Source organism: Alexandromys fortis, unplaced genomic scaffold (assembly GCF_014885135.2).
Source record: "Alexandromys fortis isolate MF-2015 unplaced genomic scaffold, M_Fortis_MF-2015_v1.1 scaffold_107, whole genome shotgun sequence".
NCBI lineage: Eukaryota > Metazoa > Chordata > Mammalia > Rodentia > Cricetidae > Alexandromys > Alexandromys fortis.
This window is the reverse complement of record NW_026067987.1, coordinates 2,713,689-2,739,274: the sequence shown is the minus strand read 5'-3', so window position 1 is coordinate 2,739,274 and position 25,586 is coordinate 2,713,689. Positions and strand designations below refer to the sequence as shown.

The 25,586-nt window shown below is 43.8% G+C and overlaps 1 protein-coding gene across 1 annotated transcript in view; it reads right to left on the bottom strand.

The window, feature by feature from the left end:
* The window catches only part of Map3k5 (mitogen-activated protein kinase kinase kinase 5), a 205,745-nt gene that overhangs the window by 135,525 nt on the left and 44,634 nt on the right, over nucleotides 1–25,586 (bottom strand). The gene's annotated exons all lie outside the window — the stretch shown is intronic.

The following is a 25,586-nucleotide window of genomic DNA, read 5'->3' as shown; positions in this document are numbered from 1 at the left end:
CTGTGTCATGCCCAGTAAGCACACATGTGTCTCAATAGCTCAGAACTCAAAGGAGGAAATGGGGAGAGAAGGGAGGGATTTTCCCTCTTTGTTTACCACTGAGTTTTGAATGCAGGTCTGCCGGAAGTGGGTTATAAGAATTCAAGAAACCTATACTTAAAAAAAAAAGGCAAAAAGAAAAAAAAGAACCAAGAAAAAAGTCAAACAAGTATTGCAAAGCAAGGAAGGGCTGCAAAGGTGAGACGCAGCACCTGAGGCTCTGCTTGGTTTCGACATTACAAGGTAGTTACACCAGTTAGAAAACTGGTAAAAGGTCCATAGACTACCGCAGTCACACACAAGATTATTTTTTTAAACATAAATGCATTAGCCAGCCCACAATTATCTTTAAAATGAATTATTAATTCGTATATGGTCAGTCTGTGGCAAGCATGGTCAAGAAAAAGAAAAAAAAAAGAAACTAGAGGTACAGACCATTGTGACTAGGGAAAGTAATATAATCACAGGTGCAAATATTCCAAAATCAACAACGCCTCATATCAAGGAACGAAAACCTGGAAACGGTGTCGCAGGAACAAAACTGAACTTCCTCTCCATCTCCTTCATGCACATCAATAAAAACGTATAAAGGGAACTAATGTAATGTACCCGACATGGAGGGGAGGCATGCAGCGATGGAACTAAGTTGGAGTCGAGAGGGTGAAAGTCACTGCAGAAGGAACTGGGAGGGCGGGGGACTTATGTGACATAAAGGCAGATATGGTGGTTCCAGCAGGGCAAGAGAGGCGACGCCTGGGGGTCCTGGCAGGAGAAATGGGGTGGGGGAGAAGAGGGGAGAGAATCAATAAATACAAACTTCATTTGAAAGTTGCTATAATGAACCTAAAATTTTCCATGCAAATAAAATATATGTTAATAAAAATGTAACTCAGAAATGGTTATCTATGTCCTCACAGAACAATAAAGTTGCCTATTGCACACACATTTGTTGATAGTTCCAAGCGCACTATGCAGCCACAAAACCTCTAAAGTAGAAAACTGCTTAGAAGTAGGGTAAATCCAAATCATAATGCATTGAAAGATAGCCCAGATATTCGATAGGTATATTCATGTAAGAAAAAAACGTAACCGACAATGGACACACTAAAATATTCATCATGGTTAAGACGATTTCGCCTTTCTTTTATGATCCCCATCATTTCTCACCGTCTTTCTTAGGAGCACTGATTTCTAAAGCAGAAACCCACCGTCACAGAAAAAGGACCTTCACTCATCCGTGTCACTGAACGCGAGAATCAGACAGGAAATAAAAGGTCCCGTTCTCTTTTCTGCGGTGCTGGGGATAGAACCCGGGACGTCAAACATGCAGAACCTGCCTTGCCTAGTGAGCTGAAATTAGGGTTCACCATTAGAAGGTCGATGCAGCAGAGATGAAAGTTACAGATTCACAGGTAAAAACGTTACTTCCAAAGCCCCATCCCTCAAAGCTAACACTGACTGCCAGAACTGTTACCATAAACCATGCCTTTTCTTCGGGGGATCTTTAACATTTACCCATCGAAAAATCAACACAGGGAAAAAACAGATCATCAAATCCCATCCAGGCAGCTGCCTTCCTCCTGCCTCCAACATGGCAACTGCCTCCTCCAGGTCCCAGCACTCTGCAGTCACAGAGCTATAAACAGAGGGAGCCCACGTGGGGCCAAAAGAAGCCAGGCAAGATAGTGAGAAACAAGAGATCTGAAAGAAAAGAAAAAGCCAATTAAGTTAAAGTAATAGTAGGGTCAGAAGGCTTCTAGAGAGAGACTCTGGCATTTGATGAAATGAAAACAGCACAGAAGGTTTTCCAATAGACTGAGGAACTAGATATCCAAGGTCGTGATGTAAGTAAAAATGGGTCTATTCATTAGATCTGAACACTGAAGAAGGAAGAGATCCATCAGGGATGCTACTCAAGTCATTAAGAAGTACTTATCGATCTATCTGATTTTAAAACCCAGTAATACAGCATAGTAACTCAGAAGAAGCTTCACTTTTTCCTGCATTAATTCACATCAGTGACTTGTTTTGTATTCGGGAGGATACAGAATACTCCCCTCCCTCCAGCTTCTCCTCTCAGGGTCTCCTTTTGCCGTTAATGCTCCAAGCCAATGCCATCCCCTGGTGACGGCCAACTGATTATTGTTGGCCCTATGGTTTTGCCTTTTCCAGAACATCATCAGAATGAATCACCATACAGTTCATACAAACCATTTTGGGTTTGTCTCCCTTCACCCCGCGAGATGCATCTGAGATTCATCCATCAATGTCTTGTTCACTGGTTAGCGGACATCTGGATCGTCTCCAGGTGGAAAAACTTAGAACAAAGCTGCTATTCTTGTAATACAAGCCTTTCTACAGATGTGTTTCTATTTCTCTCGGACAAACACCCAGAAATCTGGGCCATACGCTAACTGTATATGTTAACTTAGTAAGAAAATGCCACACTTTTCCCCAAAGTAGCTACTCTCTGGAGACAAACAGGTCACAAACGACAAGCCAACTGCCTCAGTCTCTAATAATCCAATCCTGCCCGCTCGAAGACTGACCCAGGGACTTCCATTGCCTTAAGCAAACATCAAAGCTGAGCTCCTAATGACTCCTAGTGCCACACTCGCAACTCAAGAAAGACAAACAGTGCTGTGGGATTTATCATCTAACACGATAGTAAGCACCCCCATCTCTCATTGTTAAATGCTGACCTCTCATAAATGGCCCAGAAGTAAGACCAACTGTGGTGGTATGAATGAGAACGGGCACCACAGGCTCATATGTTTGAATGCTTGGTCCACAGTTACCGGAGCTATTTAGGAAGGGTTAGGAGGTGTGGCCTTATTGGAAGAGTTGTGTCACTGGGGGTGGGCTTTAATGATTCAAAAGCCCAAACCAGCCCCCCCCACCCCCTTTTTCTCTGTCTGCTGCTTGTGGATCAGGACGTCAGCTCTCAGCTACGGTGCCAGTCCCATGCCTGCTGTCACACTCCCCACCGTGACAGTCATGGACTAACCCTCTGAAACTACAAGCAAGCTCCCCACTAAGTGCTTCCTTTTAGAAGTTGCCTTGATCAGTCTTAGTCAGTGCTCTATTGCTGTGAAGAAACACCATGACCAAGGCAAGTCTTAAAAGGAAAGCAATTAATGGCGTGGGGTGGGGGCTTGCTTACAATTTCAGAGGTTTAGTCCATTATCATGACAGGGAGCTTGTAGGCATGCAGGCAGGTGCTAGGCACGTAGGCAGGTGCTGGGCATGTAGGCAGGTGCTGGGCAGTAATTGAGAGCTGGACATATTGATATGCAGGCAGACTGGAGGGGGGGGTAGACAGACAGACAGACTGGGCCTGGAGTAGACTTTTAAAACTTCAAAGCTCATCCCTAGTAACAGACTTCTCCAACAAACCACACCTCCTAATTCTTCCAATCCTTTCAAACAGTTTCACTCCCTGGTACCTAAGCATTCAGATATATGAGCCTGCGGGACATTCTTATTCAAATCACCTCAGACTTGGTGTTTCACTACAGCAATAGAACAGTAACTAAAGTGCCATGTTTTCTCTCACTTCCTTGACACACCCTCCCCAAAACTACTTTTCAATAAGTCCTGAAGGTCCTAGAAAAAGGAGGAATGGTCAAGACAACCCACAAGTTCAGGGGAGCCTCCTCATTCTCTGCAAGCGCACCGTGACAGCCACAGCTCATCCAGGGCGCAATCAGCACAGGCCATGAGGACTTCCTCCCGCCCATGCCCTTGCTCCAGTCTGACACTTCACAGCTGCAGGGTGTAGAACACGTGATGTTGGCTATATATTTCCTGTTGTCCTTTCCTTCCAGACTTCCTGATTCAAGGGACCATTAGGTACCTGTGCTTTCTCCAGATCAGTGAGTCCCCTTTCCCTCACAGCCAGTTTCAATCTGTACCCTTCATGGTTCGCAAAACACGACCAACCAACCAGACAGCCTGAACTCTGCAGTAAATGCGGCGTCACCTCCACAGAATGGAAGGCTCCTTCTTCCTCTGGGTACTCCCTGAAAGAAGGCTCGATGCTGAAACTGGGTTTCACTCCAGACAGCAAGGAACTCCTGCTACCTCCAACAGACACTATCAGGGTGAACACTGCGTATCAAGGAGGATCCACAATGAGTCTCCTGTCTTTTATTCCCTTTGACTCATCCTGGGATGTATTATCAAAAACTCAGTCCAAGTCTGATCAAGATCTAGATCACCGAGGATTTCGTCCCTGTATAACAGGCTCAATTCTAGACCTCTGACTATATGAGCATTACCTGGTAACTAGTTTAGCTCTTAGGTCTACATAGGAAGCCCTGATCTAACCTGGCTGGCCTTTCTCAATGTTTAGGTAAGACTGTGTTGTTGAGATACAAATTCTCTGCCTTGCTTAAGAGTATACTTCAAATTAAAGCAAGCGTGTTATAGGTTCTCTGAGTTTCTAGCTAGAGCCTTCCTAAGAGGTAATCTCATTTAATCCTTTGTATCATTTTGTTACTGTTGGTCCCAGTTGTTAGCTTGGATCTATGAGTTGGTATTTCTGCTTATGTGTCTGTCTGCCACCTATAGATATTTTTTATGTGAAATATTCATATAAAAAAGTCCCCCAAATGCCATATAAACAAACAGGTATACACAACCTTAGTCTTAAGTCCTTTTAATTCATATAACTTAAACACATCTAACAAACTGTTTATTTGAAATTTTTAAAACAGAGATTTACTTGGCCTATGAGAACAATGATACCAAATAATTTAAATGAAATATTAGCAAAACATGACCAAATAACTAACAACTTAAGTGTTAATAAACACGTTTTGGGAAAAACAAAAGTGACCAGGAGTGTCTATGTCCAGGCTTATAGGGTTCTACTGAGAACTCAAGAACAATGGCAATGGGTTTTTGATCCTACTGCACGTATTGGCTTTGTGGGAGCCTAGGCAGTTTGGATGCTCACCTTACTAGACATGGATGGAGGTGGGTGGTCCTTGGACTTCCCACAGGGCAGGAAACCGTGATTGTTCTTTGGGCTGACGAGGGAGGGGGACTTGATTGGGGGAGAGGGAGGGAAATGGGAGGCGGCAGTGGGGAAGAGACAGAAATCTTAAAGAAAGAAAGAAAGAAAGAAAGAAAGAAAGAAAGAAAGAAAGGAAGGAAGGAAGGAAGGAAGGAAGGAAGGAAGGAAGGAAGGAAGGAAGAAAGAAAGAAAGAATTATCCAAATTACACAAAGATTTTGTAAAGGAAAGTAAGACAAAAAGGAATTCTCAAGTATGAGAAAAAGATACAAAAAGTTATAGGCATGAAACACTTTTCTGGTTAAAAATTTACTTTGAATGAGAAGAGATTTTATGTTTTATCATAATAATACCTTACAGTTTCTACAGAGTCCCTCAACCTTTTGACATCTTTAAAACCTGAGTCTTATTTTAAAATCTGTCACACACCTATTAACCCACTATCCATTCTCCATGATGGGTATAGCTGACCTTTCTAGTACCTAGTCATGCTTAAGGGCTAAACCAGTAGGCTAAAAAAGCTAATATGACGGCAATACTTTGGCTCTTGACCTGTTATCAGCTAGATCTTAGGGGACTAGGGGACAAAAGTCACCTCTATAAAGGCCTTAGAGCTCTAGTAATATCAGAGAGGGGTCACAGAGACCTCTAGAGACTGGACATTAATGGGGACATGTTCTACAAAGAAGAGAGTCATAAAATACTCACAGGGCTTCCAGGGATCAACAAGACCTTAACCAGTCCCAGTATACAGCACAGCTGCTCTTAGAACCCCTAAGGAGCTAAGGGGTTCTCCAAGGTCCCTAAAAGAACCCCTAAGGAGTCTCAACTGTCCATAACAAAATCAAATTTGAAGTTTTGCCTACCTATATGGAAAACACAGAACAGTAATATACTGCCCCCAAAATAATCAATAATATTAAAAACTAATTTTCACAGCCTCAACCAGGGTTCTCATCCTGACATGGTTGGCCCGGAAATTTGATGCCCCAAAGTTCTACAAAAACAATTGTTCAAGTAACCAACTTTCGTCAATTTACAAATCTTCCCAGGACCTTGAAACTCTCAACAGCAAGGCCTTCCCTGGATTTCCAATAACAGATTCAGGAAGTGCTTGGCGTTTTTCTTTCAAACTTCAAACCTTATTATACAACCTTACCAATAAATTCTGCTACCTTATTGCCAGATCCTAAACCTGAGGTATATCTATGACCGTTCTGTGTAGAAACCATTGACCTGCTGCAACGCTAGCTGGGATGTAGAAATCTCCCCACTTCCCAACCTGAAGCCACAGACAGAAGCAGTTCCATGGTGGCAGGGCACAGGTTTCTGCAAACAAAGACCAGAGCCTTGCTGAGATCACAGCACCTGGATGATTTCAGGAAAACTTCGGACCTCAGACTAAAAAGCCACTCATCCCCCTCCTTACTGCTCGCCAGGCGCGGACATGAGGTTTGATGTCACCCCGTGCTTCCCAGGTGGAAGTGTTGGATATGTGCATGAAGGGACTTAATGCTACACGCTAGCCACAGAAGACCTGGTTGGCCCTGGGCCAACACTCAGCAGTCGTTCAACTCGCTTTCCTGTATGAATTGTAGAAAAGGCTGTTGATGGAACACTGTATATTGGCAGTTATAAAGATAATCCCCCTGAGATTTGCTTGGGACCATTTCCTAATATAGTGAGTCTCTGGATCTGTGAAGAGGGAACATCCTTTATTTATTCAGGTCTCCTTTGATTTATTTAATTAGCATCTTATAATTTTTTCAATATACCAACACTATACACAGTTTGTCAAATTAATAGGCTTCAAGTTTGGGGTGCTATTGTGAAGGATATACTTTTTGCTATTTGTAATAGTTCATTGTTCATAGGCAACTCTAGAAGATGAAACTGAATTACGCACATTGACCTCTTTGTTGGTATGTTCTTTGGGGTCTCTACACAATTGTGTCATCTATAACCGACAAGGTTCTTGTTTCCTCCCGTTCAACATCTATGCTCTTTACGTCTTTTGTTTGCTTTTCCTTAGCTAAGGCTTCCAGCAATATGGCACCTTCTAAGAAGCTGTACTTTATTATCTAACTTGAAAAAAAATCTTTATGACAATCTTCTGGCTCTTTTGGGTAACTTCTCACCAGTAGGACACAAACGGGTGAAAACCAGCTTCCATGAGAATGACCGGAAGGCATGACAACACTCTGAAGGAGGATATTTCAATAAACAAACACGATACTCTGCACTTGCCGAAGCGCACACTCAGGAGGGCGGTTTATCGCTCTCGCTCACCAACACACGTCTCGCACTTAGTGTGTGTCAAGCACTAGATGTTTTCAAATATGAACTCACTTCACCTTGAGAATGGACCTTGGAGGTAAATAATATTAGTATTTTGGGGCCCTTGAAACAGAGACCACATCAGCACAGACTGACTAAAAGGCAGAGGCACCAGGATTCAGGTCCCTGAATCAGGCTCCAGAGTTCAGGCTTTTAGGTCTTCCCTGAATGACATCGTGCACCTGCAGGAGATGAAAGTTCCTGACCTTAGAACACAAATGAGGCTTGGACAAAGCAGACTTGGGGACCTCCTCTCACATGATTCGTGAGCAAATGCAAACTCCCTCCCTTCCTCCCTCTCCCCTCTCTCTGAGAATGATCTCACTGTGTAGCCCTGGCTGGCCTGAAACTTAATACACAGACCAGACTGGCTTTAAACCCACAGAGATCCACCTGCCCTGCTTCCAGAGTGCTGAGATTAAAGGCAGGAACCACCGTGCTCAGCCCCAGCAAGTGCTTTTAATTGCTACTCAGTTGAGTTCTCTGGTAATGCTGAAAATGTTAAATAACCCTAGACAAAGCCAGTCATTTTAAGTTCAGACCAAAAAAAAAAAAAACCCAAAACAACAAAAACTCCAAGATTTTTACCTAAAGTATACTTCGTTTCCTTGCCCCAACTGGGTTAATGTTAAATGGAGCATAAAATTAGATTAAGTGATAGATTACTAAAGCATAATGAAGTTCAGGGCAATAACAAACCTGTTGAGCCCAATTGCACTTTGATCATCAAATAACATGATTCGTAATATATGAGGTTTGCGTTTCTCCTCTTTAATTGAATTTTTCCTTTCACAATACAGTATCTGTTAGTTAAATGGCCCACATGAGTCACTGCTGCTCCTAAAACCCAGAGCTGGGGAAAAAAAAACATTAATCTCTTGCTAATTTTTATCTACTCAATAGATTTTTTTAAAATATCAGATAACTCATGACAAAGCGAGAGCCCAAGGATCAATGGGGCTAGTACTATACAGTCTATAGGAGGCTGCCCACCAGATGGCACAGGGCCAATCTCTAACAGCTTCCCAAGTTGTCACACAGGTCCTCCCTATCCAATCACAACGGGTTAATTCCTAAGGCAACATACTAACACCAATTTAGTGTGACAAACATCCTGAATACCTATCATACACACACGGCTCTGTTGTCTGTGAAGTACTGTGAAAGTTAAAAGGGAAACAGAGTCCTGCCTCCTCTGGGAGGGGTTAGAAACACACACTGGCAGGTGCTGATAAAGAGGTCAAGGCAGCTGGCACTGTGGAAAAATCAACAGGGGCACTCAGAGCTTGGAGCACTCGGTGCCATGTGGCGAGGTGAGGCGCACCAGTGTGAACAGGGCACTGTCTGCCTGGAGAGCTGGAGAACGGGCGGCGAGCCACAGGGAGTGAGCGAAACACGGGTCATGAAACGCCGTGCAGGAAGTGCCCAGGAAAAGAAAGACGCCAGGGGGATGGTCAGAGAGAAATACAGAAAAACAGGACACTAGGCCAACCATTCCCAAAGGATGAAGCAGGAACGGGCCCCTAAAGAACACGCCAGCCCCCAAATACACATCCTTTGACTCTTGCATTCCACTGGTTTCCCCATTTTATGAATAATTTGATGCGAGCTACAACTAAATCATTTCATGGGGATTTCTAAAATGTTACTTAGGATCTGCAAGCGGTGTCCCAGAAGGGTTCTGAACTCGATAGATACGAAAGTGACAAGCGTATAATGTGAAACTACGACACTCCTGTGCGCTGAGAATGTTGGAATTCCTGTTGGAATCCTCAGGAAGGATAAGAGAAGACTCTATCACTGTTCTGACAGAGCGTCCATTCCTCCTACAATCACTATCCGCCTAGCTTTGGCAGCACGGCGCCAGCCTCTTAGCCGTCACCTGGCTAACTTTATTGTGTATAACGATGTACATTTCTGTCAATGAAATGAAATACACAGGTCCACATTTGCCTCATCAGCAAACTAACATGCACGGTGATTCACACATGAAACATCCTCTCTCATTCTCTCTTGCTCGCATTCTCTCTCTCTCTCCTCCCTCTCTCTCTCTCTCTCTCTCTCTCTCTCTCTCTCTCTCTNCCTCTCTCTCTCTCTCTCTCTCTCTCTCTCTCTCTCTCTCTCTCTCTCTCTGTCTCTCTCATTCTTTCCTCCTTCCTCCCTCCCTCCCTTCTTCCCTCCCTCCCCCGTCTCTCTGCCTGTCTCTCTCTTGGGGACTGAACCTAGCACCTCAGGCATACTAGTCAAACAATCTACCACTGAAGTACATCTCCATCCAATAACCATTCTTTCCTCTTTAAAGATTATTTTTATCTTAAGTGTATATTTTGCATGCATTTATATGCATGCTCTATGTGTGTGTGCCTGGTACCAACAGAGGCCAGAAACTGGTACTGGATCCCTTGGAGGAGGAGTTAAAGATGATTGTGAGATGCCAAGAGGGTGTTGGGAACTGAACCTGGATCCTCTGTAAGAACAAGTGCTCTTCCCAGAGGAGTCATCTCTCCGGGCACCTGTACCCATTAACCATTCTCAAATGGTTAAAGGAATGAAAATGGCATCTCCCCAACCCAGCCTAGTCCTGACTGGCTTAGTTGATAATGTGTCATAATTGGACTGAGGTAGTTTGCTGAAGCTACTGATTTTTTACCCGAGAACGGAGGCCTGGTAGAGATGCTCAGGGGGGCGTCTGGCACCTCCAGGGGTGGCCTTTACAAAGCTGGACAGGGTTGAAGAGGTAACTTAGCTAGAAAGAGCTTGCTTGTAAACATGACAGCCTGAGTCCTATCCCCAGAACTCACATCAAAAATCCAGACACGGCAGCACACCCCTAGAATCCCAGCACTGGGGAGGCAGAGACAGGAGGGCACCTGGGGCTCACTGGGCAGTCATACTGTCTGAATCAGAAAGCTTCAGGGTCAGTGAAAGGCTTCAGGGTCATTGGTTGAGGGAGATGCCTGATACTAATCTCTGACTGCCACAAACACAGACATACATGCACATACACATGCACACATGTATACAACAACAATAAAAATAATCACTGTACAAAGCTATTAGGATTTTATGGGTGCTAAAGACAGTAAAGATTCTATGACTAACAACCATATGCCGCCATTGCAAGAAATGCGCAGAGGAGGCGCGTTGAGCAATTTAGCATAAAAACACGTATGAAGACAATGTTAATAAGTCAGTATCTGGTGATGAAGACTTATCTGAGTCTTTCTCCTAGAAATGATCTGGAAGTCAAGTTTATGGAAACATAAATAGAAAGCCAACATAAATGAGTTTGCCTTGGTCTATCGTCTACCCAAGCCCGTGAGTTTTAATTAGAAGTATGCAGGATCAAAGCTTGTTTTGATAGCATAAGTCTACAGTCTGTGGGTGGATGACAGACAAAAGAAAAATGGAAGGAGGAGGAGTCACTTACGAAATGCCCAGAAGAAAATGGGCCCCTAAAATAAGGTAAGGAAAGTATGGAGGTGGACAGTAGACTTTAGGGCTTGGATAAACACAGGCAAAGAAAAATGAAAGATTATGACTTGAACCCGAATAATTAAACATGCTCATGAACACAGAAAGGGGCACAAAGCAGAAACTTCTTTTTTCCAGAACTGAGTTTAAATTAGCTCACACTAAAAGTCAGACCAGTGTATGTACGTATATGTATTGCTAGACGTTATACACACGCACTCATGCCCGTAGTGACTCTGACTCTCAGCAGATAGATTCAAATCAGAAGGAAAGATTTACGAGTCTCCGTGACAGGTGGCAGTGGGTGCAGCAGAGACTGTCCAGCCAGCACCGAGCAAAACTGTGAACAAGGACACGGGAATTCCCCTCCTTGCTACACGCCCAATGGAAACACAGAGACACATTCACCTAAAGACATGCAACGAATGTTCATAGCAGCCCTGTTCGTAATCTATCATCCGGAGAAGAAGAAGAAAAAAGTGCAGCGTAAAGAAAGAGCGTGACGTAGAGTGTGCTAAGGTCATCATAGTGAACACTGTGAGGAGGGGGCACGAGGTCAAGTGGGGCCCTGTTTCTGGGGGGAGTGCTGGTGAGGTGCTGCTTCTCCACCTAAGTGCTGGTTCTTGGGCATGTTTGGGGAAAACCAAAGCATCTCTGGGTAACCATTTTATCCAGAATGTTAAAAGAGCTTCCGTGGCCACTTACCAAAAATTTGACTGCCATGAAACAACAGAAACTTCTACTGCATTTTAAAGGTCAAAAGTCCAAAACGAAAATGTCATACGGCCAAGGCTTGCGTAGTGTGTGCATGTAATGTCAAACTGCCCTCTGCATCTCCTATCAAAATATTCAGGGTGACATTTTAGGATCCACCCAGATAACCCAAGATGCTCTTATCTCATAATTCTTAACCTGTTCACAGCTGCAAAGACCTTTCTCCCAAATAAGTTAGCCCGAGAGCATCTAGAATTGTGCTGTAGATGATGGGGCAGGAGAGGAACAATTTCTGTTGCCACGAGCATTACGGAGCTGTCACCACACGATGAAGGAGGAGAACTCAACAGAATTCAGGGTATTGGATGAAATGAGGAAATAAAAATTATGAGTGGAGAAGACTCCAGAGACCCGCAGAGAAACAGGATTATTAGCCAGGATCTCTGATAAGGATGTTTCGTAAGAAAATGAGGAGATCAGATGACACTTAAGAGCCAGAGGATTTTAGGGTTGGCTCAGTACATTTGAATACCAGCAAAAAAATTAGGGCGCCAAAGGGGTTAATTAATGTAGATGGGACAGAGGGGTTAGATTCTGTGGCAGAGAGGAGGAGTAATAAAGAAAGGGTATTTTAAGTACAGGAAGGGAAGTATTGCATGGAAAAGACAAAAGAAGGATGAAACAAAAGGAAGGAGGCTGAGGTCTCTCGCTTTAGCTGGTGAATTCTGCTGGACAGAGAGCTGGGGTCCTTCCACAGAGAGAATGCTCCAACCAGGAATGGCTGGACCCACCTGAATCCTGAGGGCATGACCAGACATATGGCCAACGGTGGCTTGCCTGAGTTTCTGTGCGTTCCATTTGCACTCAGCGGAACTCATTAGTGTTTCTGTCACTTGTGAGAGCGACAATGGCAGCAGAGCAACAGCACGAGATGTGAACCCAGCTCCCTGGGAGACCGCCAAACCCTACTTTGCCAAAGAAGCTGTGTGAAGGAGGAATGATGGACCCGGAGAAACTGCAGACTCTCCAGTATTGTAGAACCTAACGGTCAGAGACCAAAGCCTGGTTCAAGCATAGAAGGTTCAGCCTCATGAATAGTTATTCTCAGTTATAGGTGGGCTGGGTTGCCAAAGAATCCTTCTCTTCCAGCAAAGAATTTGGAGCACACAACATTGAGGGTACCCAAATTCTGTTTTCAAGGAATCCTTCACACCAGCTCACAAAGAAGCTAGATAAGCCACGATTTGTATCTTCTACTGGGCCAATACTTTACGAAGATATTATTTTCTACACAGCGTGTGTGTGTGTGTGTGTGTGTGTGTGTGTAGGACAGCCCTAGGTGTCATTCATCAGGCACCATGTCCTTGTTCTTGAGATAGGGTCTCTCACTGACCTGGGATTCACTAAGTAAAACAGGCTGGCCGACCAGAAGAACCCCAGGAACTGCCTGGCAACGGCTCCCCACTACGGGATTGCTAGGGCATGTCACCGTGCCCGTCTCTCACAGGCACTTTTCTGTGCATCGGCTGGCACGGAAGTGACACCTCAATTATAACACACACGACAGTCCCCTATATGCTATGGCTTATTAGACACACAAACTAAGGTCTTTTGTTGGTTTGTTTCCCAAGACAGGGTTTCTGTGTGTAGACCCAGCTGTCCTAGAACTTGCTCTGTAGGCCTCGAACTCACAGAGATCTACTTGCCGATGCCTCCCCAGGACTAGAATTAAAGGTGTGTGCTACCCCTGCTTGGCTTACAAAATTGGGTTTTATATTAGGTCATATTACTCTCTTTCCAAGTTTCCAATAGGGTCTAATTATGCATTTATTCATTTATTTATTATTTACTGTGGTTTCTTATATAGCCCCACAATGGCCTCAAACTTCCTTCTACCTACACATCTGAGGTGCTTATCTCACAGTTGTGAGTCACCACATCTGGCTAAGAATTTATTTCTTAATACTATGATAACAACGATAGATTAGGGAATGGCTTAGAAGGACTACATGGCATTAGGTGGGCGTGGTACTACATATCTGTAATCCTAGTACTCAGAACAGGGGCAAGACCGTGGCCATGAGTTCAAGGTAGGGGGATAAAAAAAAAACCCTAAATCCCATTATCAGGCAGGGACCACCCTCTGCAGCAGAGGTAGAAATAGGTAGAAGTGAGGTTTCTATGGTAGCACACATATCTGTATCAACATTTCCAACTAATGTTTGCTCCTCGGAATCCTTATACCTCCTGAAGGTATCTGGGTTTGAACCATCACACATTCGGCTTTCTACCGACCCAGTTCACGCAGTGTATCACAGCCCTGAGTAATTAATCTTTCTTAAGACACTGAAAAGTCAGAACCTTCAACTTCAACTTCAGCTGAATTTTCAACTGAAAAGTCTGAACTTTTTTTTTTTCAAAAAGTTTAATGTGCTTCTGATTGCAGATGAAGTGTAGGTTATTTGTTTCTTGCCTTGCTTGATCAATTTTAATTAAAATTTCCAAGTTGCATCTTTGGTCATGCTTCAGCAAGGTCTCAAGCACCCCGAGAACTGTGTAGCTGTGAGAATCTTACACGAGTAACCCCACTCCCCACGCACACCAAGTATTGGACCCAGTGAACTGACAGTTGCCTCAGCTGCATGAACTTCCAGCAACCATCTGGGAAGGAGCCTGTTCCTCACGGACATGCATCTCGTGCAGGGTGTTACTGTCGATCATTCTAGACATTCGCGACCTCTTCACAGAGCCATCAGACAGCAGCCGGCGAGAACTTACACATCCCCAGACGTTGCTCTCCAGCAAAAATATCTGTGGCCATTCCATCACGTTTGACTGTTTTGACTGAAATACTTTCCTATCTTTGGTGGAGGAAAACTTTCTCACTCTCATTTAAGTGTGCTATGTTTACATAGCACAGCGGTCCAATAACCACAATTCGGACTCTAGAAAAACATATGGGGGAAAATGATCTGGTTTTATGTATTTTTAATTACTGGGGGAGAGGAGAAAGAAATTGAAAATTCAAAGATTGAAGGGACAGTGTCAGTTTCAATGTAGATCTTATTTGGATCCTGCCAAAACTACAAATTTATCAGCTTTGTGAGACAAAGTTTGGAAAATGGACAGAATATCTCATGACATTAAGAAAACAATTATTTTAATGGAACTGGAGAGATGGCTCAGTGATCAACAGCATTGGTTGCTCTCCCAGAGGACCCGGTTCAATGACCAGCACACACATTGCAGCTCACAATTATCTAAATTATCTATAACTACAGTCCAACACCCACTTCCTGGTCTCCAAGGACATCTCATACATGTGGTTCACAGACACACATACACAGTTAAAACACCCATTACACATGAAATAAAATGGAAAAAAATAAAAGAATCATTTTAAGTGTCACAAGGTACCATGGTAGTAAGCCTTATCTTTTATAGGAAAAATACGTAACATGGTAATTAAATTGTATGAACGCTGAAAATGAAAGGTGGTGCCTAGCTTACACACTATATATATATATATATATATATATATATATATATATATATATTCTTCGTGCAAAAGATTTTATTTTCTCCTCAGGGGGTGGTGGTGCACACTTTTAATCCCAGCACTATGGATGCATAGGTAGGTGGATCTCTGTGAGTTTGAGGCCAGCCTGGTCTACAGAGCAAGTTCCAGGATAGCCAAGGCTACAATGAGAAACCCTGTCTTGAATATATATATAATTTCTGGCTTGGGGGTATAGCTCAGTAGCAGACATGACGTAGGAAATAAGCGAAACCTAGATGTACACTGTCGATCTGGCAGAGAAGACTGCTCACCCTGGTAAGCTTAGAGGATTCCCCCCTTGACTTCATCCTGTGTGCTCGTAAGTCTAGCTAGATCTCAGAGGTGTGACTGATCACCAGGATGCTCCAGGATTCAGGAGCTCAGCCACAGACGTTTCTCACCGGGTTTCAACCATGTGCCAAGAGGTACCTGGTCTTGCCTGCCTGCCACACTTTTGCTCAACACCTCGTTAGATTTACAAATCTCCTAATGGTTCTGCAATTCTGAGACAATAGACGTGTAAACATGATTCTGCCGGTATGATTTCATTCCTAGCGCATGTGTTGACATGCCACTGGAGTTCAACAATTCATTGCGGGAGGGTGTTGCGCTTCCTTCTTGAGTGCGGCAGATCAGGCGAATGAATAGGAGTAAAACCCTCCACTGCCAAATCATCTTTTCACTGCTGACAGACTGACCTCCCGAAATGTAACCAGTGAGTCTCCCAGTGTCAACTAAAACTCAATGCTCTTAAGGAACTCACTTTCTAGGAATTTTGGTATTTCTCTTTAATTTGAAAGATGAGCAAAATTACAGAAGTGTCACGTGAACAGACAGTTGTCCATCTAAAAGACCAGCCACACAAATGCCAATCACAGAGGAAAAGGCCCTTGGCTGATCCCTGGTGGGGCAGAGGGCATGAACCTGCACAACAGACACCAGTAAGGCAGGAAGAAAATACCAAGGCAGCTCCTGCCATGGGCAGCACCACCCTAACTCTGCCCTCCCAGGGAGCCTTTCAAGGTCTCCCTGTCACACTGTGGAGTAGACTCTGTAGCAACCCCAAACACCGCAGTCTGGAAACACTCCTCCCTTCTGCTCTCCCACCTTGTTTATTTAACAAGCTTCTACTGTTTATTCCATGACAGACACCATGGGGGCCGGGTCGGGGGGTCAAAGGAATTGGTAGCAGCTGTTAGACACGTCTGCAGTCTTACGTGAGTGAAAACAGACCAGGGTCAAATGGAATTTACATACAGGGCACAGAACAGGTAGTGGTTGGTTCTGAAAGGAGATTCTGAAGGACGTAGGAGGAAGGTGCAGCAGAACACAGGGTCAAGTCAGCACAGGGACACTGGGAAGGAAGGCCAGGTCCCCGAATTCTGTGATTGCATCACCCAGGAGTCTCCTCCTCCACCATCTGCAAATGTGTACACACGTCACCCCTGATGCCACCCGTCCAGCTGCTCTAGCTACCGGAAGTTTACAATAGTCAAGTTGTACAATCACTTTGGGAGATTTACTTCCAGTGCCTCTGGCTCTTAGGAGGAAAGATACTGGTTTTTATTCATGCCTTAATACACTTGAACTTACTATTAAATGTATTCTCTTTCTAGACCCATCACCCAGATGCTCGCAGTTCTATAGAAGTTTGGGTTCATTCTCTTGCAAAAAAAAAATCCCTCCATCATTTATTTGGGTTGCATATGCACACACACGGTGTGTGTGTGTGTGTGTGTGTGTGTGTGTGTGTGTGTGTGTGTGTGTAACCGGGCATTCTGAACTCTAAACACCAAATAATTTGAACATTTTAAACTCTAAAATACAGACCTAATTGGTTGAACTATCAGGTTCCCCTGATAATGTGATCAAATCTTACACAGTTGCAATAACAAAGAGTCGTGTAAAGCAACTGTCTGTTCATGTGTGTGTGTGTTTGTATATGCATATACACATACATATATATACATATACACACATGCACATGCACTATACTACAACTGTAACAGTGTCTGCCTGTCTACACTGGGGGTGTGGGTGGGAAAAAAAGTAATTGCCTGCTTAATCAAGACACCTTGAAGAAATAACATCTGATAGAAGGGGATAGCTTTTAATTCATGCTCTTAAAACAAGAGAAACAAAGTGACCACCTCCTAGAACGGTCAAAGAGATTCCCCCCAAAAAGGTGAGTCCACACCCCATCACCACACCACCACATCGGATTCAGAGGCTTGGGATTCAGAGGCGTCGAGGGATGAACTGTAAACTTTCCAAAAGTATGAACAAAATTAAATCATGTGAAAGAGAGTTACATGTCTCCTTAATCCCAGTACTGTTTCTAACAGCCTAATTAACCACTGGAAACAAAGCAGCTAGCAAACAAAGATGACAGTTGAGCATCGCTGAGGGGCCAGGTCCACCTGCACTGGAGCTACCTGCTCTCAGACTGAGTAACTAGAAGCCACATCAGCTCCAACATGTGAGGGACCAGTGTAATCACCCACTGAACACCATGCTCATTAAACCGCTACTATATGCCGGGTCCTAGGGATTCAAAATAAAAGGAACATGCACGTATGAATGTACGCGTGCACTCGCACAAAGACACACATGCATGCACTCGATTTAGGACCCCAGAAAGCTGGTTAAGACTAGCCGAGAACAGACAATCAAATAATCGTGCAAAAATAGAGGCAAAAAGTAGTAATCGTGATAAGAAAACACCAGGCATTTTGAACTCTTAAAATACAGATCTGATTGGTTGATGGGGGTTCCCCTGATGATGTGATCAAATCTTACGCAGTTGCAGAAGCAAAGAGTCGTGGAAAGCAATGTAATCAATCAGTGGGCAGGACCTGCTGGACACTAGTAATGGCCAAGGTACAACTCCTGCATGGAGGGGTACAACTGACTGGAGATACACTGTCCAAGCCCACGCCTGTGCCATGCAGCAACACCAGGAGGCCTGGCCATAGACCCTCGGGCTCATACCTCCATCAGATGAGCAGTCGTATCAACAATGAGCCCTTGGTGACCGCTAGGCAGTGCAGCAGATTGAGCCATGTGTTGGGCGCCACCCTCACACCCTCCTGCCACCACAGGGTCCTTGTCAACAGCAGGTCCCAGATGGGTTTCTACTCTTTTCCTGACTACAGGAGCCGTGTACTCAGCAATTTCAGTTTCATTCTTCTCACGGGAACTTTGGGTGTTTTGACAAAACGTCTGTAAAGAGCATTTTCCAGAGACTATGAGGCAGGGGCACAGCTAGCATTGCACGCGGTGTTAAGGTTTGGAGAGCAACAAGCTACAAGATCCCAGAAAATGGGAGGGCGGCCAACTAAATTCATGTCCTGGTCTCCCTCATATAGTCTCAGGTGACTACAATCACATTAGGCCAACCTAACCCACTGCCGTTTCTGGTTGAGTCTCCTTTTGATCTGCAGTAGCCCCACTGGGTTCTGAGCAATGGAACAGACACACATGTTAAATGTTCCTCCAAGGGACAGTGGCCATAGATGCCCACAGAGGCCTGGTCTTGACACAAAGAACTCAGCCGTAGACTGGGCACACGTCTTACAGACAAGCTGCTTTGTTTCAAATCTCCCAGGTCCAAGTAAAAAGGAATATTTCATAAGTGGTATAGAATGACCTCACCAGCTTTTAAATGTCAGCCCTTATGCACCTTGGAGTAAAATGCATCCCATTTGGTGCAGCCTTTCACCTTGGCTTTGGTTAGTGTCCTGCAGTTAGGGGAAGGGGTGTGAAGCACATGGACCTCTTTCCTAACATTCCTTTTCCTTTACCTTTTTTTGGTTTTGCCTCTCCTCCAAGAGTTCACCTTTATCCTCATGATTTCTCTTGTTCATTTCACATTCCACATGTTTTACTTGGAAACACCCATGCCAAGGTCAAGACTCTCTTTTCTCTTCTCCCCCAGACATCCACAAGACAAAGTGACTTTAAGTCAGATCATGTGTTCCTTAAGTCCTGGACCGAAAGTCCAAATATTCTTTTGAGAACTGGTTTAATCCAGTCCCAGATTCTCCCCTAGTTCTCTCTGCCCATTGTGATTTATTTCAGAGCAACAGAGAGAAGAAAGACGGAGAAAGAAAACAAGGGAACTTGAAACCACACCATCCATAATCCCACTATGAACCAAGTGGTGTGTTTACAAAGGTTCCGAAGCTATGCTGGCTCACTTTAGAAGATGTATTACACAAATCGTTTTCTTAAACCGTTCCATACCATTCCTTTGAGTGTAACATCACGGACAAGCCAGACCTATTAATATGAGCTTCAGTACTAACGCAGTAATTTTCCACCATTTATTTGGATCACTTTAACGCTGTGCAAATGCGAAAGACTTTTATTATGACTATTCTGAAAGAAGAAATAATTCTACGTGGCAGACGGTTTTTACTCCTAGATCCACTGCTTGTCTTGATGTTGGGTTTCCAGTAACCTTTACCACATCTCAGTACTGTAGTGCACATGTGTTCCCGTCAACAGCCTGGCTAAACAGACTACCGAGATGACTGCAGCAATGTGACTACCAACAACAAGCACACAGAGTGAAGCCACATCCAGAGAAATGGTAAAAATGTAATGGTTTCACTGTTAACAGCCCTGGAAAATAAAACACGTGTCTTCGACATAGAATCCCATTACTTCAGAGGCCGAGACAGGAGGATGGCAGTGAGTTCCAAGCCAGTCTCAGCAATATAGTGAGATACAGATAGCATATATAAATGTTATATATAATCACCACTGTCACAGAATGTATGCGCTAAAATGACTGCTAATTATTGAGTGGAGATACCAGACATTTTGGTACATTTCATTCATGCATTATCATACATATTCCCATATACTACGGGAAAAATTACTATTCCGCTATAAATATTGCTTCAATAGCAATCCCATCTAATTGCTACCTTACATCTGCGGAAGCCTAAAGACGATGTTCACAATTGCTACTGAATCCAAAGGATAAAAGCCTGTGTTCAAATAGCTACAGAAAAACTCAGGGCTTACATTCATAAGTAATGGTGAGTTAGCAGCTTTCCAACTTAGATTATGAAAATGCAAGGGCGTCTCATCTCACTGCTCCTTTATAACATTATACTGAAACCCTAAAGAATGGAACAAGACAAAAAATGACGATAATACTCATCTTACAGCAGGGTTATATCCAAAAAATTTGTGAGTTGAAAATCCTGCAATTCAAATATGCATTCAAGCCAGAGTTGGGGGCGTGTGCCTTTAATCCCAGCACTCAGAAGGCAGAGGCAGGCAGATCGCTATGAGTTCAAGGTCAGCCTGGTCTACAGATGTCATTCCAGGATGGGTAGAGCTACACAGGGAAACCCTGTCTCAAAATCAAAACAGAAAAATGAAATAAAAACAACAACAAACCCCAACGAACAAAACTGTGCGTTCAATAAAGCCTAACTATGAAATATCATGCCTTCATGACCTACCTTAAATAGGATCAGAATACCTCAATCAAGCTGGGCAAGAGGATTTCTTCATAAAAATAACTTTATAATAAGTATTTCATATTCTACATTCACTAATACTGTATCTGGACAGAATGAAGCCAGAATGACTATCCACAGTTGTACTGTTGCAGAATTGAAAATCATAAATTGAGTCATTATAAGTGGGGGACCATCTATAAAAGGCATACTGATTAGAAAGAAGAAAACAAAACTTGGCTTTATTAACCAATATGATAATTGTCTACAGTGAAACTTCAAAGAATCAAGTAAAAAAACTTCTCAGAACTGTAAGTGGTCAAAAATAAAGATTCAAAATTAAAGGTTAATATACAAAACCAACTGTTTTTCTAAATGCTTACAACAACAGAATTTGAAATTAAAAATACAGTATCAGTTATATTATCACCTCCCAAAATGAATTTGTGTGTCGTGTGTGCGCATGTTCATGTTAGGGTGACTGCTAGTACATGAGCAGTTTCTCTTCACCTTAATTTTTGAGACAGAGTCTCTCAATGAAGCTGGAGCTCTCTAAACTGGACTAAACTGGCTGGCTAGCGGCCCCTAGGGACCCTATTGTCTTTACCTCCCAGAGCTGGGATTATAAATGTGTACCACTCTGTGTTTTTATTAATGCAATATTTTTTTATCAATTCTTTGAGAATCTCATATTAATTATTTTGGTCAGATTCACCTGCTATGCCTCCGAATCCATCTCTTACCTCTTCTCCCCTTCCCAACTTGGGATTCTTTTTTTTCTCTTAATAAGCCAAGGCCAGTCTTTGTAGCCTAGATCCTCATAGGTGTGGAGTCATCAACTGAAGCATGGTGGACCTCCCCCACGGGCCACATTCTTAGACAAAGCTGGTTCTCCCTTCCCCAGAAGCTATCAACTGTCAGTAAGTCGTCCATTGAGGATGATGGCTGGGGATCCCTCGTCTTTCGATGCTAGAATGTCGACAGTGCCTGGCTTTCTAAAGTGGATCTGGGGAGATCAGACTCAGGTCCTCACGCTCACGTCGTCAGCACTTTCCCAACTGAGCTTTCTTCTCAGTCCTCAAACAATGAATTGTTGTCATTTGTGAGTCTAATAAAATATGTGTAAGAGCTATATAAAGAAAACCATGAAAAGATATCAAAGAACTAAGTACGTGCAAAGGCGGTCCATGTGCGTGGACATGAGGAAGACTCAAGACTGTCAAAACAGCCCTTCCCCTCTGTTGATGGAGAGGTGGAGAAAAGTAATTGCAAGCAAAATCTCAAAAAGTTTCCTTGTGAGTTTTGGCAAGCTGACCCACAAGCAGTGGTTCTCAACCTGTGAATCATGACCCCAGTAAGAACACTGGAAATACCAGATTTTTACATTACTATTCATGACAGTAGCAAAATTACTGTAACAACGAAACTAATTTTGTGTTGGGGGGGGCGGGTCACCGCCACGGAGGAACTGTATTAAAGGGTCGTATTTAGGAAGGTTGAGGACCCCTGTGCTAAAGTTTACCTAAAGAGGCAAAAGACTCAGGATTGCTGATACAGTAGACAGAGAAGCATGAAGCAAGGGAAAATCGAAGCCTACCAGCTAGCTCTGAACTCACAGGCACCGTGATGCCTCAGCCTTCCGAATTGTTGGGATTACAGCTACCACACATGGCCTCTTACAGCTAAATATTTTAGGATGTTGTTATTTCCTTAGAGTAAATTCCTGGAAGTGAAAATGCTGGTTTGACTGGTATTTTTGAGGTTTGTTTAGCCTATTGGATGCTTGTTCAACAGTGGAAATATTTGATTAAAAAATAGTATCGACTGTTCATTTAGAGCCTATTCAAGAAAGAAAGATGGACTAGGTAGGGTACTAGTTTGCCTCTCTGTCGCAGTGATGAGCGCCACAACCGAAAGTAATAAGAAAAGGGCTGGTTTGAGCTCCCAGGTTACAATCCATTGTCAAGGGAAGCTGGAAGCAAGAAATGAAACAGAAACCATGGAAGAAGATGGCTCACTGCTCATTCCCTTGCTGGTGGTCAGCCTGCTGTCTCATATAGCCCAAGACCACCTCCCCAGGGACGGCACTGTCCAGAGTGGTCTGTGCCCTCTCACATCAGTCATCAATGCCCCCACAGACATACATACCCACCAGCCAACCTGATGGGATTCTTCAGCTAGTCTTTCTCTCCGTGTCTGTCAATCTGACAACCAAAATTAGCCAATGCACTGACTTTACTCAAATTCACAGCATACTATGAAATTACAGTGATCAAAACAATGTGATACTAGTAAAAAAACAAATCAAAACAGATGAACTGGTGGATGGAAGAGAAGCAGAAATAAGTTCCCACGAATAGAATGAGCAGAAGTTATACAATGGAACAAAGGCAGTCTTTCAATAAAGGAGGCTACAGCAACTGAATTTCTACGTAGGAAAAGAATATGAATCTAAACACAGACCTCACACTCATCAGAAAAACTACCACAAGTGGATCATAGACTTGTCTGTAAAGTGTAAAACTTGAATCTCCTGGAAGAAATTACAAGGGAATAACTAGGTGACCGCTGACAAGACAGAAAGGTCACTTCTTAAACAGGACACCAAAAGCATGGTCTACAAAAGAACACACAGGATGTATTTGAGGACTTCTGCCTTGGCCCAGACATGCTGGCACACACTTAGAATCCCAGTGCTTGGGAAGCAAAGGCAGGTGGATCTCTGTGATTGCTAGGCCAGTCTGATCTACACGGTAAGTTTCATGCCAACCAATACAATAAGACACTATCCCCACCACCACCACCAAAGCCTTCTGATGCCAATGAAAAGGACAGAATCAGAACATAAGCCACGGAGCAACAGATGAATTTTTCAAGAGACATATCTGACACAGAAGAGCTGTGCAAAAATAGACAAAAAAATTAAAACCCCAAAGAAACCAATGGGACTGAAAGGTAGAGCAAACACTTGAACACACACTTTAGCAAAGTAGAGAAACAGATGGGAAAAAAAGGAGCATGAAATTTAACCAGTGGCTTTTGCCCTGAGGGAACTGCACACGAGACAACAGTGAGACTACACTGAACAGCATCAGGATGGACTGCCAGCAACGTGAATACTGAGGATGCAGAGCGACGGCCTGGCGGGAGGGATGACAAGATGGTACGGCCACTGCAGAAGACAGATTGGCAGATCCTTACAAAACAGAATCTGCCCCTGTTATTTAGAAATTGTAGTCCCCTACATTTGTCCAATGAGTTGAAACTTATTCTGATAAAAGAGAATAACCCTGCACAGAAATGTCCACAATTCGTTCATAATCATCAGAACTTAGCAACAACCAAAATACCCTCCTGTGAGTAGGTAAACTGTGGCACACGTGGGACATGAGAACTGAGTTGCCAAGCCATGAGAAGACATGATGGCACAGAAAGAATATATGCGTGTTACTACGTGAAAGAAGCCGGCATACCACACAGTTCAACGATGAGACGTTCTGAAAACGGCATAGGGAGGAAATGGAGAAGGATCAGGGCTTGCCAGTAGGTAGTGGGCCGAGAGGGGTGAACAGCTATAGCTGAAGATTTTTAGGGCAGTACAACTTTTCTGAACGATATTGTAATGGTGGCTATATGATGTCATACATTGATCCAAACTTGTAGAATGTACACCAAGAATAAATTCTATTGCATGCTATGGGTTGAAAGCAATAATGATAAGCCAGGGAAAGTTCATCAGTTGTAATGATGCCTAAGGAGGCAGACAGTGGAAGAGGCTGTATAGCTACAGGAATCGGGAGGGAAGAAGAATAAGAATGTTCTTTATTATCTCTTCTCCTGTAACACTATGAAGCTAAAATTGCTCCAAAACATAATGTATATGTGTGTATACAATATATTCTAAAAAGAATCATATATACACTAAAATCACACACACACACACAAACACACACGCACACCTCCCTCTTGCCTGCCCCCTAAATCTGCGATCATTGTATCAGGGTTACAAGGCAGTCAGCTGACAATTTAACAAAAGCCAAAGCCCTCCCGAGATACATCAAGATCATGTTAAAAGTAGGATCCATCCAGGCCACCAATCTTGAGCAGAAAGCCTACAGGTACCTTCGGCCCCATGCACCCCAATAAACACAGACATCCAGCCCTGCGCCATGCTCACTGATGCCCACACCTGGGCCGCCTGGCTAGACAAAGTACACTTGCAAGGCCTGGTCATGGAAAGCGTGATTCATGCAGTCTTAGGTGCACATTGCTAGCAGAGGCACTCCAAAATCCACTGAGCCCCGTCCTCACCCAGGAGGTCCTGGTACACTGAGTGGGGGGGGGGGGTAGCGTGGGCAGCAGGGCTTTGTTTTTTAGAATCAGGTGACTCTAATTTTCACTAAGAGACTGAGAACCGCTGATTTGGAAGCCACCTTAAAACTGCCCACTCATCCAGCAACCGTGCAAGGTGCAGGCTGCCGACCTCGGCATCTGGATCCATTATTGCGCTCCATCTTGTCAAGAAAGACTCCCTTTCACATTAGTGGAAACAAACAGCTGCTCTTCTAATGAAAGTTCTTGTCAGCAGTATTCGGAGGGGACCTAATTCTTCCTGTCCACAGGGATGACAGGATGGCAGTTGGCACGCACCTGCTGCTTATTAAATCTTTTGGGGGGGAGCAATTTAATTGGAGCTTTTGCATCAGCTATATGTCCTGTTTAGAAAAGTTTCTCTGAGTTGTTTGAAGAGACGATAACCTTTCCCTTTCTTGGTCAGATTATTAGAAATACATTTTCTCGAGCTCCCAAGGTCCCAATGAGAAGCAGATGGAGGGAGAACACGAGCAAGGATGTCAGGACCACGGGGGGTGCACCCACCCACTGAGACAGTGGGGCTGATCTATTGGGAGCTCACCAAAGCCAGCTGGACTGTGACTGAAACAGCATGGGATAAAACCGGACTCTCT